Raw genomic sequence first — 14410 nt, 5'->3', positions numbered from 1 at the left:
TAAGCCCTACTTCCTGCCTGCTCCAGGTAATTCTGTTTTCCTGGCTGCCTACTCATGGAGTTGATTCCACCGACAAAGAAAAGATTGAAGGGGTTATACTGTCTGATTGTGTGTTATCTTGACACAAGTGGGATTTATCACAGAGAAAGGAGCCTCCCTCGAGGAAATGCCTCCAAGAGATCCAGCTGAAATCCATTTTCTCAAGTGATCAAGTAGGGAGGGCCCAGCCCTTTGTGGGTGCTACCATGTCTGGGTTGGTAGTCTTGGGTTCTATAAGAAAGTAAGCTGAGCAAGTCAGGAGAAAGAAGCCAGTAAGTAACACATGGCCTCTGCATCAGCTCCTGCTTCCTGACCTGCTTGAGTTCCAGTCCTGACTTCCTTTGATGAACAATGTGGAAGTGTAAGCTGAATAAACTGTTTCCTCCCCAACTTGCTTCTTGGTCATGATGTTTTGTGCAGCAATAGATCACTGAATAAGACTGGGGAGGATGGGTGAGGCCGCTGGTCCTGAGAGGGTTTGCAGGCCCTCCTGGGCTGAGGGGCTTCAGCATGGCAGCAGCGGTGCTTGCTGGCCCCGGGGACCAGGGACTAGGCCTTGTGGCTTCACCCTGAGTATCAGAAAGAGAATGAAAGAAGCAGATGATCTTGTCAGTATAAAAGAAGAATGGGTTTGTGGAACAGGACCTCCTGACAATCAACCCCTCAATGATGACCAACAAAAGGACTGTGAATATTTTTTTGATAGACTTTGTGAGGAAGAAGAGGAGGCTGGTGCCAAATGTTTGGCCCCCACTAAACAGAAGAAACAGGTAGTTGTAAGTTTAATATCATGGAAAAATGGATTCACTATCAATGATGATTTTAGAAGTTACTCTGATGGTGCGAGGCAGCAGTTTCTGAACTCTATCAAAAAGGGGGTATTAACTTCCGAATTTTGGGGAGTCTTTGATAAAGATGAGGTTGATATTAACGTTGAAGATTAAAAAATATGAAGTATGTATGTCTACCATGCCTATGTTCCAGCCCTTGTCAGGACAGGGCCCCAGACTAGGAAATGCTACACCAAGAATCGCTTCTAAAGCAGAGTATTGAAGTTGACAATAAAAGCACTTTGTCTGCTATTTCACTGAACAACTTGGAGGATTAGCAGGATCCAGATCTGGATAGCCAATGGGGAAAAAACTGTCCAAAGATTTGACATTTCCCATAGGGTGAGCCACATCAAAGACGTCATTGAAAAATACCAAGAATCTCAGAGAAGGCTTCACTTTGCCCTGACAACAGCCCTTCCTTTCCTCAGATTTCTGGATGAGAAGCTCACATTGGAAGAAGCAGATCTGCAGAATGCTATAATCATTCAGAGACTCCAAAAGACAGCTGAGCCTTTTAGAAAACTCTTACAGTTTCTGTTTTTGAGACACGCTGAAGTGGGAGACAGAAGCCAGTGTGACTGAACTTATGGTTTGAGGGCTTCCTAATCCCTTATTAGGGGGTTTAGTCATCACAAGCTAGGAGAGTGACAGGGCTGTCAACCAGAGTCTGTGCACTTTTGTCAACAGGCTATTCAGAAGAAATACCTGTTTTCTATACTAGTTAACCAATGTGATATATAAAATAGCTGTATCATTAATCTTAATGTGATCTAAATTAGCAGAGTATTCAATTATCTAAATCAGCATCAGCATTCAAATATTATTTTGAAACAACAGATACTTTTATAAATGTTAGCTAACTCAGTTTTTAAATAGCAGTACATTAAAATATTATACACGACCTATCAAAAGCATCAATGTAATTATTATATTGCCTGTGTTTCATCCTCAGAGCTTTTCAGTTTTCACTCTGATGGCAAGAGATACTCAAATATTCATTTGGCTACAGTATCCAAGATTTATACTTCTTAAATTTGTAATGTAAAAGCACACACAGAAAAGTTATCCAAAGCTAGGTGGTGGTGGCAGACCACATTTAATCCGAGCATTTTAGAAGCAGAGGCAGGAGGCTCTCTGAGTTCAAGGACAGCCTGTCTTACAGAGTTAACTTCCAGGATTACACAGTGAAACCCTGTCTAGAAAAAAATAACCTCAAAGTTTTCAAATATTTACTTATTTAAAAATAATTTTGAATCTGTCTACAGAGGCGTGTGCCCTATAGCTCCAGCACACAGCACTTGGACAGGCAGGATAACTTGAGCCCAGCAGTTTGTCAGCCTGAGAAAAATTGTGAAAGCCTGTGTCTTGCTAGTAACAACTTTCACACCCCAAGAGATGGCTCAGCAGTCAGGAGCATTGGATGTCCTTGCAGTAAAGCTAGATTCAATTTCCAGCGCACATGGCAGTACACAACCATCTGAAACTTCTGCTCCAAGATGGTCAACTCCCTTGTCTGACAACTGTGGGCACTGCCCTCAAGTTATACATAGACACACACATAGACAAACAATTCTGCTTATTAAATTTTTAAATGAATGGAAAGATTTATCTAGAGAGGTAGCATTGTATTTTCCTTTCTCCAAAATTGTCATGTCTGACTTCATGAAGATGAGGAGTCTCACCTGTCTCTACATTCACTGTGTTGTAATATCACATAGCTTACAGTCTCTAGAAGACAAAGCTTTTTATTTGTTGGAATGAAAGAGAAACATGTGACTGTATGATTAGGAAAGAGAATTTGACAAAGGGTCATTTGATAGTCATTTTCAAAGGGCTAGTGCCTGGCCAAAAATGGCAGTTCACATGGTCATAAGCACTTGAAAGGCTGAGGCATGAGGATCATTACCATGAGGTCAAGGTCAGCTTGAGCTACAGAATGAGAGTCTGTTAAAACTACAAAGTCTATTACTGGACTTTCCCAAGCATTGTGACCACTGACTGAGGTGGGTGACAACTGCACTTGGAATCTTCAATAGTGCATAGGTATTGAGTGTAAGTGCAGGAGTTCTATACTAAGTCTGAGTCCACACTGTGTGCTTAACCATGCTCCACCCAAGAAGTTTCCACGAGTCAGTTTATCCTCTTCCCAAGCTCACTCAGGATGTCCCTTTTTAAGCTAAACTACTGGCATAACCTGCACCTTGCCTCCCATCCACAGATGAAGCAGGTCTCGAAAGTGTGGATGAGGTTTTAAGTAAGATTCAGGAATAATGAGGAAGCCTGTGGAGATAACCAGATGTCCTTTCTTTCAGCCCTTCTATTTTTAAGATGCTTTGTTCCTAGCTCCCAGGCTTCCATACACCAGACTTGTGTGTGTTGGGTGGGCAGTGTGGAATGGAGAATGAAGGAGAACATCTTTACCTAGGAGATTAGCAGGTTTATAACAGAAAATTAAATATTTGTTGATAACGTTTATACAACACTATCAGAGCCCTCTTAAGCAAGATAAATAATTAAGAACAAAGGGGAATAGTATAATCATTGGTTTTATTTTTCAGACACAGGCAAAAACTTTTGATTGTTAATATGTTCAGGAATCTCTAAGGAGATGTTTCATATAGGCCTAGGCTGAAACCCTTCTATTTATATAGTTATAATTGACAAATGGTTCTCTGTATTCTTATGAGGAGCTTCTCACAAGAGTGTTTCTTGTGTATCTACAAATAAAGCCTCCAGTCTCTAATTAACCAGAAGGTACAGTGGGGGTTTCTTGTGTGTCCATGTAGAGTACATGCCAGGCAGATGTTCCAGTAGAAAGAATAGTCTCTAATTAAAAAATAAAGAATAAATTGCCAAGGAAAGCAAAACATAAAGTGCACATCTCAGGAGAATAGAGTGTGACCTAAGTCATGGCTGCAGAATTGTCATTGTCAGCTGTCTTATCTGGCAGGAGAGATAGACATTGAAATGCATGTCTGACTGTACACATGATAATGGCTAGTTAGATTACTATGCACTGTCAAAACTAAAATAATCTTACTTTATTATGACTCATTCAGTACACCTCATGATATTTCCATTCATTGACTATGTATTTATTTTAGTGCCTTAATATATATATTTAATGTATTTTACCAATAGTAAACCTAACTGTCTCTTAAAGATAAAATGCTGCTCACTGAAAGGATCTGTTAAGTAATTTAAACTTGTTATACAGCAGTAACACGTGAAAAACAAAGACAGAGGAAGAAACAGAAGAGGAACTATCCTGACCTCTCATTGTTCAATTGTGGGAAGCTCTGTTATACGCCGCCTTGTGGTCATGCCACATCTGTAGACCAGCTGAGATGAGCTGATGTGTGATGACTGTCCTCTCCTCCATAGGCCTCATGGTGCTGATACCATGTTTTGGAACACACAAAACAACCTCCTTTGCTGATGCACATTTATTTAACTTCTGCATCAGCTTCTAGTACACGATAAACCCTTCTTAGCCTTGATGCTTCCCCTTCATTCCTGTCTGCCAAGTTCATTCCTGCCTTTCAATAATACTAATGATGAACCATTGTGGCCTCCACTCTTCCAGGCCCTCAGTACAAGCAACTTTGCCTCATACCCTCAGGGCTTGCCAGAGCAGGAAGTCCTGTTTCTCTACAGGATCTCCCAGTCCCTGAGCAACCTTTATCCCCAGAGGCTTTCTTCTAGCCTGTGACATAGGAACACTCCTCTCTACAGAGGGATAAGCATGCAATTCCAGCTCCTCCCTCCATTGGCTCCCCTGTTCTGTCTTTCAGGTCCGTTTTAACCTCTGATTTTTGTTGATCTGGGACGTTACTCTGGTTAGGGCTTGGCAATACCAATCCTGAACTCATCCTCTTTTTCTGGACACTCTCCAGGTTTTAGCATTGCAAGTTCTGCAGCCAATATGCAGTGTTGACCGCCCTCTATGAAACTGGGGAGGACAAATCCTGGGAGCAGATGCAAATGGTCCACCTCTCCACAGGCTAGCCTTTCCAGGAAATCTCTAATGAGGGAGGTGTGGCAACCAGGCAACCAGCTGTTGCTGGCTGCAAGTGTCCTTTATTCTGCCTGCTTCCTGTAGCAGGCCTTAATTAACCCTGAGCTTTCCTAGAGCACCCAGAAGCAACTGTGTCATATTGAGTCATCCAAGAAGCCACGGAGGTTAGTACAGTGAAGGATTGTATTAGATCCACCTCACCAGGATATTGGAAGGTAGAAGCAGGGTTGGAAGGATAAAGCACAGCCTGACAGTCTAGACCAGTGAGCCGGCCAATGGAGAGAAAAACTTGCTCCTACCTTTGAGCACTGTTGAGTCTTTATTGGCATGTCACATCCTTCTAGCATCTGAAACATAATGGGCTATGACAGCAGGACCAATTGACGGAATAAGTGAGTAAATGAATGAATGAATGGCGTGTGCTTTGGAAAGGAAAAAGTGAGTGTCATCTGAGAAGCACAAGGATGCCCCAGTGCTTGCTTTCACACAGCAGATTCATATTTTTCCTGGGATTAATATAGCAAGATTCATAAGAACTTCTTCCACCTGTTAACCGAGCATTTCACATCTCTGAGGGTGCTGAAGCCACCTTGTCTCTGGAGGATAGACCCACTGGCATCTGGAGAACTTTTAGCCTGCTGGAAGATGCTGAACAAACCACATCAGGATATTCCACAGAGTGAGTCAGCGGCATTAGGTTCTGAGGTCTCTGAAGGCCAAGGGCCCAATTTGTACCGAATCCTGATCCACAGGTCTGTAGCTCACCTCACAACCAAGAGGGGTACTCTTCACAGTGGTCCTCTCATCTGGGTTTTGAGAATGGAAACATCGATGCCCAGTGACCTTAAACAGCCTTTCCCACCCAGAGGGTGTCTTACAACAGGCAGCCCTGAGTGTCCACCTATCCAGGGTCTTTCTCCTCTATGAGTGCTTTCCTTTAGGTGGAGGCAAACAGAATAAATCAGCTGACTTTCACTAAAGTCTAGGAACTTTTCAGAAAAAGGGATATTCAGCAGATTATGTTCTTGACTTTTGAAAATAGCTGGACATTTTTTAAACAGATTGGCATTCATTCAGCACGGGCTGCTAATTTGTGGATGAAAATATGAAAACGACCAGTAATTCCTTGAAATCACCCACATTGTCTGGCTCTTTGCACTGTCCTACCAGAGTGACTTCAGATTCTTTCACATTGGTGACTCATTCAGTGCTCAAATTGCCAATGAGATGACTAACCAAACTCCACTCTATAGAAGGCACCCACTTTGGTGCCTAATAGATATTTGTCTCAGATTCAACTCAATCCAAGACATATTCCTGGCAACCCAGACTCAGTGACTTCTACTCAGATATATACAGCTGTGACAATCTGCTTTGTTACAATATGACTAACTGTTTTATGCTTCTGCCAACCTGCTTGTGCATTCGAGGACCTTTTGGATGTTGCTATGACTACATCATATTAGACGACTAGAATGGCTCTTGCTTGCTTGTGCAGATACTCAAGGTGTCTGTGAGGTTTTTGCCTCTACCTCCACCCAGAACCCTGGAGAGGAAGTACGTACTCCTAAAGACTCCTAGTCCTATGACTCTGCCAGAGACTGGTTTAATTTTACACTTCTCTTTGCTCGAAAGCTAATTAAGATAGAAAGCAAATAATTTGCAAAACACCTTTAAAAATATTGAGGTTTCTGGAGAGGAGTAAAAGTAAGACTCAATTATGATGAAGTCAGGAACCAATTTGGCTTTTATTCAGAGAAAGGAGAAAAGCTGCATACACGATCCATAAGACAGGAATGATAATTTCCCACCAATTGCTCATGGAAGCAGCAATATTTCCAAAGAGATGAGGGAGTAAATGTTTCTGGGCATCTTAAGATGCTGAGGAAGTAACCGAATGAGCAACAGAAATCCTCTACAACACTCAAGAGCATGTCTGAAGAGGGACTTCTGTCAGGACAAGAGAATTCTCCACATCACAGAAAGAGAAACTTGTTCTGAGAATTTACCTCAGACAAAAGGAGGCTATCGCAGATTATCCCTGATAAACCCATGCAGGACCATAGAGCATCCCCCAAGCAAAATCCACTAATAGGGGCTTTTGAGAGCTGCCCAAGGGATAACTATCAGAATCTACTCACCATCTCCCTTTCTCCTTCAGGCCTGTGAGTCTTCATCCCTGTGACCTCCAAGGTGTCCTACCTGTGTTCTTAAGAAACCTCAGCATGGATCCTCCTGAGAACAGCCAGAACTTCTACTTCCTAAACACTACTCAGGCCCAAAGGGAGAGAAGGGATTTGGAGAGTGCCCATGTCCCCATATCTGAGGCAGAGCAGGTGGAAGCCACTGCCACTACCTCAGGGGCTGTGTCTATGGGAGGAAAGCTGGGTTCATCCCAGAATGCTCAGAGAGTCTTTTCTCCCCACAATGCCATGAGCTTCACTGCAAGTTCACCATCTGTTGGGGATTCAGGAAGAAACATATTGGAAATTGTTCACCCCAAGTCCCCTGGCAGGATACAGTCCATAGAAAGAGAGTTGATATAATTCTGTCCCTGCTCCTCAAGTACAGGAGGAAGCAGCTGACATCCATGGTAGAGATTGTGTATGTGATCCTCTGGGATGAGGAGGAGCGCTGCCCTGAGACCTTTACTATGACCGATGACTGCATGAGGCTGATGTTTGGCCTTGACATGATGGAAAGGAATGCCACTGTGCTATCCTCCTCTTTTGTCCATGCCCTCAGGATCAGCTCCGATGGGATGTAGAATGGCTCTCCAGGCATACCCAGGACAGGCCTGGTAATCACATGTGACACATCATCTCCCTCTGACAAACACAGGGCTCTCACTGGCTCTTTGTAATGTCTGTGAGGCCAAAACTAGATGGACCTTAGATGAGCCTTATGTTTGCTACTGATAACATCCTTAAAATAAAGGTGAGCACATGAGTCAAGTGTATTTAGAGATTGTCCCTGACTGTATCTGGGGTAGCTGACTGTCCCACTGTGGGACTTTATGTCCATTCCCAGCACATTACAGTGTCCCTTGAACTGACCATGCCCCCATATGCTGGGGCTTCCATCCCTGCATCTTTACCCATCTTTTCTGATGTTCGTAATGCCTGCTCTGTGGTGTAGAAAGAACACCCTGCCCTCACCCCTGATTGTCCGTCACACTGACCAATGCACCTGTTGACATATTGAATGACAATGGTCACCTGTCACACAGCAGAGACTCACTGGCAAGAGTTCTCTGCTAGGTCAAAAGAAATATGAGGATTCTAAGCCTCTCAGGAGAACAATGGAATTGGGAGGGGTCCAGGGATCAGAGGATGCCTCGGTTCTTATTTCAGACATGAACCCCTGCCCTCCTTTCTACCGGCAACTCCACATACAATGATCAGGGTTGGGGCTGTTACTGAGAGCCATTTTGTGAGGTTTCTGAAACACAGAGGGCCACTCTGTGCAGTTTGAATGAAGATAGACCCTTGGGGGTAGACATTAAAGGTTCCTTTGAAAGTTGTCCTCCAAAGGTCATGCAGCCTGTTCTCTCTGAGTTTTGAGAGTGACCCCTCTCTCCAGACTATCATGAGTCTCATTGTAAGGACATGTGTTGGTCCTCTGGAAATTAAGAAGAGAGGTACCAGACCCACATTAACTCTGCAGGACAACCTAACTAGAAAGATAGTGTACTTCATGCACTTCTTGCCCATCACATGTAGGAGGAAGCAACAGGCAAGGAGGGCAGGATTGCTCGATGGGGTTATAGGAGATGATGAGGATGACTACTCTGTCATCATAAGTAAGACCTCTGAGTCTATGAGGCTCGCCTCTGGCTTTCACAGGATACAAGAGGATGAAATTGTCCACTCCACTGTAGTCTTCTACCTACCACAGGGATCTTCTCTGATGGAATGCTGCAATCAGGTCCTGGCATACCGAAGACAGGCCTGCTCATATCGGTCCACTCGTTTCTGTGGGGAACAAGGGCCCCTATCCAACCACTGAAGGGAAAACCTTGGAATTTTTTCCAACATACCTGGGAGTAATCCTAGAGCTTACCTCTTCAGGAATGGAGATGCTATGAGATCAGACAAACAACACTTAGACCAGGCTGGCCCAGCAGATGGTCCTTCTGCTCTGACACATTCATTCTGGTCCACTGGATGTTCCCATCCAACATCAGGTGAGACAGAGTCCCTGTTCTCACAGCTGTGCACTCATAGAAAGGTGGCAGGAGAAGATTGTGACACAGTCCATCCTTCCTGTACCGACTGAGAAACTTGGGGTTTCTTGGTTTTCAAAATGTTGCTTTTTTTTTTACTACAAAATCCACTAGCTGTACATGTTTTATATTTATGAATGTAATTAATAAGTCATGCGATTTTATTGCTCCAGGATTGTAGAACCTTTTCAATTTGAAAACAGATAAGAAAAGCCTCTACGTTGGAACTTTTCTTACAGACTACCAGGTCATTCGAGCCGTTTGCTCCTGGGTAGTGGTAGTTTACATGAATAGGATGACATTACTTTTTCCCTGCCTTATGGTCTTAATCTCTCATTTTCATTGATTAAATAAGTTTTTTAAAAAGGTATAGAAATGGAATCTTTTTCCTTCTCAAAGTTTCTAAAAGCACATACTCTGCACCAAGCACAACAGCACGATGCTCTCAGGTTCTGTTTTGTTTTTCAAGGTCACTTGTTAAATTAATTTCATTATTTATTCAACCTACATCCCATTATTAGCTCCTTCTCTCAATTTCTTTTCACACATAACTTCTTCCCTTCCTCCATCCTTGCCTGTTCACACACTTCCCTTGTCCCCTGGTACCTCATGTCACAAACACAAGGCACATTCTCTGCAGCTGAGGCATTGGGGTAGTGGCCCATTTAGGTGTGGCAATCCCCAGAAGGGCAGACAACATATTCAGGGAACAACCCTGGCTCTCATTATTAGGGGAACTGCCTTAGGACCAAGCTGTAAGTCTGTCGTATACTTGGTAGGAAGGGATCTAGGTCCAGCCCATGCACACTCTTGGGTTGGTGGTTCATAGGAACTGACTTTGAAGTTATATTTCATTTTCAAAGCTCAGAAAATATTCTGTCAAGAAATCATAACATTCTGAATCGAGGTAAACCTGCTGCATGTGTAAAAAAATGAGCAACATACACTTAAAAATGAAGTCTATTTTGTATAATATTAAAACACAAAGAGATTTTTTATATAGCAGTGAATTCCTCTTTACAAGATGTGATTCACAAGGCTTATATCAGGTCTAATTTAAAGTAAGAAAAATAAATGTAAAGCTCTCTAGTATCTTCAAAACCCAGTTAAGGGGTGGGGGGCAGAGCTCAGAGCCGTGGTCTGAGGTGTCCGGAAGTGTGAAGTCCACGTGTGCTCTGTGCATCTGTGACTTCCGGAACTCAGGGCCATTTTGTGAGGCTCCGGAAACGAAGACCTTCACACACGGGGTTCCAGGATCGTGAGGGGTTCAGAGCCATTTTCCATTGGGCCCAGAAGGGTGTTTTCCACAACTTCCTTCAGGTATGTGGGGATTTGAGGGGTGAGGACTCCAGCCATTTTCTGAGGTGTCCGGAATTAAAAAGTCCGCGCTCGGCTTCCTGAAGCGGGGGCACGAAGGGGTTGACACCGTTTTGTGAGGGTCCTGGAGCAGCGACCTTCACACACGGGGTTCCAGGGACTTGAGGGGTTCAGAGTCACTTTCCCTTGGGACTAAAAGGGTGTCTTTCCCAACGTTCTCCAGGTACGTGTGAATTCGAGGAGGTGGGGACTCGGAGCCATTTTCTGAGGTGTCAGGAAGTATAAAGGCCACAGGCAGCTTGTGGAATAGCGGACATGCGGGTGAGGCGTGTTGACGCGGTTTTGTGAGGCTCCTGGAGCAGAGACCTTCACACACGGGGTTCCAGGCACGTGAGGGGTTCAGAGTCACTTTCCCTTGGGCTTGGAAGGGTCTATTTCACAAAGTGCTTCAGGTGTGTGGAAAATGGGGGGACAGGACTCGGGGCCATTTTCCGAGGTGTCTGGACTTATGAAGGCCACGCTCGGCTTTTGATTGGAGGAATTAACGCGTATCGAGGCCATTTCGTGAGGCTCCTGGTACAGAAACATTTGCACACGGGGCTCCAGGTACTTGAGGGGTTTGGAGTCATTTGCCAGGGCATCTGGTAGGGCGTCTCTCACAAACTGCTTCGGGTTTGTGTGAATTGGGGTAGAGGACTCGATCTTTCGAGGTGTCCGGAAATATGAAGGCCACACTCAGCTACTTGAATAGGGGACAAGTGGGTGACAGTGTTGAGGCCATTTTCTGAGGCTCTTGAACAGAGACCTGCACACATGGGGTTCCGGGACCTGAGGGAGTTCAGAGTGTCTTTCTGTGCTGCCTTGACAGGGCTTCAGTAACTTGGTGTGTCAGGCTTCCAGGGATTTTTCAGGGGACATGGAGATGTTTGCTGAAGTACCTGGAATTATGAAGGCCATGCTGAACTTCTTGCATCTGGATCCTTAGCGCAGTGCAGATATTTTGTGAGGTTCCTTGAGGGAGACCTTCAGGAAAGGACCGCATTCTCTTGAAGGCTTAGAGCCACTTCCAAAGTGTCTGGAAGTGTGATCAGTACTGTGCTTCTGTATTTGGGAACTGGGGAAGTGTCAGTAAGAAAGTGTTTCAGGTAATCCTTACTGGGGAAGAGGAGGAGCTCAGAGCTGTTTTTGACATAACAGGGAATTGTGAGGTTCCTGGAATGGACATCTTCACCCACATAACTCTATATCCAGACCTTGGTGATGGCAGCCCAGAGGCATTTAATGTGATGCCTAGAAATGAGTGAATAATGCCACTCTTTGGACATCAGGAAATTGAGGAACACAGAGTCATTTTCTGACATACCTGGAATAATTGAGGTCTTACTTTTTTTCTTTACTTATTCTTTTCTGTTGTTTCTGTTTACATTTCAAATGTTATTGCCTCCCCCCCCCAACATGCCATCATCCCTGCCCGTGCTTCCACAAAGGTGTTTCATTTCCCAACCACCCTGTCCCACCTCAGCACCTTGGCATTGCCTTACACTGGGAAAACGTGCCTTCATTGGACCAAAGGCCTCTTCTCCTATTGATGCCAGACAATGCCATCATCTGCTGCATATGTACCTGGAGACATGGGTCTCTCCATGTGTGCTCATTGGTTGGTGTTTTTGTCTCTGAGAGTTGTAGAGGATTTTCCTGGTTGATAATGTTCTTTCATTGGGATTGCAAACCCTTCCAGCTAATTCAGTCCTTTCCCTAGAACCTCCATTAGGGTCCCTGTATTCAGTCAAATGTTTAGCTGCAAACATCCACAACTGTATCTGACTCTGCATGATGTTTATTACATAAGAGGTTTTGTGGGGTTTGAATTTATTTTTGTAGGTCCTGGAAAAAAGAGAGTCAGACATGGTATTCTATATCCAAGCACTTGGTGGGTTCATAGCCATTTTTTTGGGGGGGGGACAAGTAATAGGTCATTTCAGGTTAACCACATCCCTGGCTTAGATGGATGGGAGCCATTTTGTGAGCTGACTACATTGTGACATCCATGCCTTGCTTTCTGAGTGGTTTGACTAGTTTTCAGGTTTGAAAAGGACCTTGTGAGAATAGAAAATTTAGAAATAAAGCATTGTTGACACTTTGGTCAGCATGTCCCCAAATGGGACAGACAAAACTCAGAGCTATCATGAGTACTTTGTTGAGATACAATCAAGCTACATTTTATTCATTTTGTCAGTCAAAGAAACAAACAGAAGCTGAGCGGACCAATGAGCACTCCTAGGCCTTCCATCTCTCTCTCCTAGGACTTGACTGTATTAAAGACTTAGGTTTAGGATCTTGTTGCTTCCTGAATGTCCAAGTACCCACTTCTGGGGTGAGCCACTTCCCCCACTATTTTACATACAAAGAACTTCAGGAAATTAGAGGCTAAGAGACAGCATAAGCTTGACCTAAGAGAAAATGTCTAGATAGTAGTTTCTGAAGAAATGCTGCAAGAATGCAGCCTGGAACCTAGTATGATCCAACTTTTAAAAACAATTGCATCCTTGCCATTCAGAGCACAGGTGGGTCTTTACACACCTGAGTAGCATGGGATGCCTGGAGGAGGCCAAACTGACTCACTTGATCTTTGCTCCAGGCTGTGGTGTGTGAATGAGCAGAGAGATTGATTCTGGGACTAAGGCCTCAGATATATAAGCATAAGCCTCAGATATGTAAGTGTAAGGAACCAGGATCGCCCAGGAGGAGCCTAAGTCCCCTGATAATGGTCAAGTTAAAGCTGCCTGCTCTGCTGCACAGAATACTAATGGAGGTTCAATGCAGACCAAAGATGTCATCCCTGACTATTGGATTAGTTGTTAAGGTCATGGTCAGAGCAGGCTTTATGATGTATGGTAGATGGAATTATGGGAAGTCTGGAAGTGCTTTCTGGGGAATGGGAAAGAAAATCTTGAGAAACTGAAAAAACATGTAAGACCCTTTCCACTTAACAAGTTGATAGAAGCCCCTGCCCAGGATATTGAGAAATGATATATTTTGATTTCTGTCTACCCTTTCAGAAAGGTGAGTCTGCTAAGTCCGGGTTATCACCAGGGCCCAGAGGGAACCAGGCATCTGTGCCAGATTAGGTATGTGTTGGATCAGGAATCCAGGGATGTGGTCATGGTCAAAAATGAACATGTGAAGAGGACCCCACTCCCCAATGGAAGACTGCATCAATGCTGTATGCTCCAGTTGCAATAACTGGGAGCCCAGAGTAGGGGCTACCATGCAATGAATAGAAAGCAGGACCCTCAAGAGAGAGAGCTAAGATGATTTGCAGGTAGATTTGGGAACATTTAGTCCAAAGACATGAGCCCAGGACAGTTGTTCATTACGTGATATCCCAAAGAGGGTCCCAGTTCTCTGAGGAGAAATACAGGGTGTTCAAGTGAGGAACTTCATCAGATCCGCCCTTGAACACAGTTGTTGGTTAAGTACACACATGGGAAACTCTAGGAAAAGAACCAGGGATGAGCAAAGCATCTCAGCTCCAGACATAGAGCTTTGCTCCAAAGACACTTCCCTGGGGGCACTGTCTATACTAGTCTGTGTCTCCTGCTCTGATTCCAGATGCAGGTCAAGGAGCTGAAGGGCCTGCTGAGAGCACTTTGACCTGAGTCACCAAGGAGAAGATAATTTTTGTGAGGACAAGGTGAGAGGTAAGAGAGTCCCTTCCTTATACAGAGTACTCACTCCCTACCTGCCTGAGACACTTGGAGTGGTTTCTTCTCCCTCTTCTGTTCTTCCAGCTAGCTCACAGACTAGCCTCTTGCCTTAGGAATCTGGACAGCACAAATGAACCACACTGAATTAGGTTCTATCTCTTGGTGACCCTTGACCTGGCGTCAGGATATGGGTAATGACCTTGATTACTTGTGCCCCACTTCAGAGACAATGAGAGTTGTTCTGAGACTTGACCTCAGGCAAGAGGAGGCA

At 44.3% G+C, this 14410-nt stretch overlaps 1 pseudogene across 1 annotated transcript; it reads left to right on the top strand.

The window, feature by feature from the left end:
- The first annotated feature begins 626 nt into the window (after positions 1 to 626).
- LOC308415246 (UBX domain-containing protein 2A-like) lies at positions 627 to 1454 on the top strand (annotated as a pseudogene). Its single transcript has one exon. The product of its transcript is annotated as a UBX domain-containing protein 2A-like (transcript).
- The last annotated feature ends 12956 nt before the right edge of the window (positions 1455 to 14410 follow it).

This window comes from Micromys minutus (assembly GCF_963924665.1).
Source record: "Micromys minutus genome assembly, chromosome: X".
Taxonomy (NCBI): Eukaryota; Metazoa; Chordata; class Mammalia; order Rodentia; family Muridae; genus Micromys; species Micromys minutus.
This window is presented reverse-complemented; position numbering and strand designations above follow the sequence as displayed.